Raw genomic sequence first — 1069 nt, 5'->3', positions numbered from 1 at the left:
GCCCCCTCCCCGCCCATAGCCCTCTCCCAGCCACCCCACTGTGCCTGCCCCAAATGCAGTGTGGCCCAACCCATTGCTCTGTGGGAGAAGGGAGGCAGAGGCAGAGGCAGAGGCAGAGACATAGGCAGGCAGATGATGGGGAGGGAGTCTCCACTGCTGCTGTCACCACCACTTGCTCAGGCAGAAGGAAGCCTCACTGCTCTGCAGGAGGAGGTGGAGGTGGTGCCAGGTGGGCAGAGGGGAACAACAAAGACCTGTTCAACTGCCAAGGAAGCTGACAGCAAGGATTACCTCTTGCCTGGAAGTCAGGTGCTCCCATGTACAAGGCGGGTCTTCAACCACCTAAGCAACAGAGCCCTGTTTGGAAAGAAACAGCAGCAGGAAAAGCAGGGAAGCCCCCTGTGAGGAAGGGCAGAGTACCAGGATGCTGGCACGGCTTGTTCCTGTTTGCTGCCACTGAACTGCTCATTTAGACAGGAAAGGCCCCTGAAGAGGGGATGGAAAGCCAGAAGCAAGGCTGAGCAGAGGAGGAAGATGCAGCTCTGAGAAGGGATGAGGGCACGGGAGGTAGAGAACAGGATGAGGCTAATGGTCTGACAGCTTCCTTGGACCTACTTCACATGTGTGATGCTCCCTATAGGCTGATGAGGGGACAGCAAAGATCAGAAGGGCAAGAGGGCCAGCTGAACTGTTACCAGAAAGAGTGAGTGGTTCACAGTTAGAGGTAAGAACCTTGCAAGAGGAAAAGGGTTTATCTGCCCCGAGTTTTGCTCCTTCCCTTGCTTTAGGAGCCTAAAAAAAGCAGAACTCCTCCAAAGTGAGCTTTGACCAGTAACATAAGTAGGGTGAGGTGAGTGAGGACCTGCCACAGGCCAATATACAGGTATGCACACTGGAGAAATCTCCCCAAGTCTCTCTCTCTGCCGTAAGGCAGCAGTCCAACCCCATCCCCACCCCCATGTTACCTGCCTGCATGACTGGCTAAGGCTGTAAAAATTCCAAAGGGAGGGAGAACCTGCTCCTCCAGTGTGTCACATTCCCACCACTGCAGGTCATATGACTAGTCATC

The sequence above is a fragment of the Alligator sinensis genome, unplaced genomic scaffold (assembly GCF_000455745.1).
Source record: "Alligator sinensis unplaced genomic scaffold, ASM45574v1 scaffold706_1, whole genome shotgun sequence".
NCBI classification, from domain to species: domain Eukaryota; kingdom Metazoa; phylum Chordata; order Crocodylia; family Alligatoridae; genus Alligator; species Alligator sinensis.
This window is presented reverse-complemented; position numbering follows the sequence as displayed.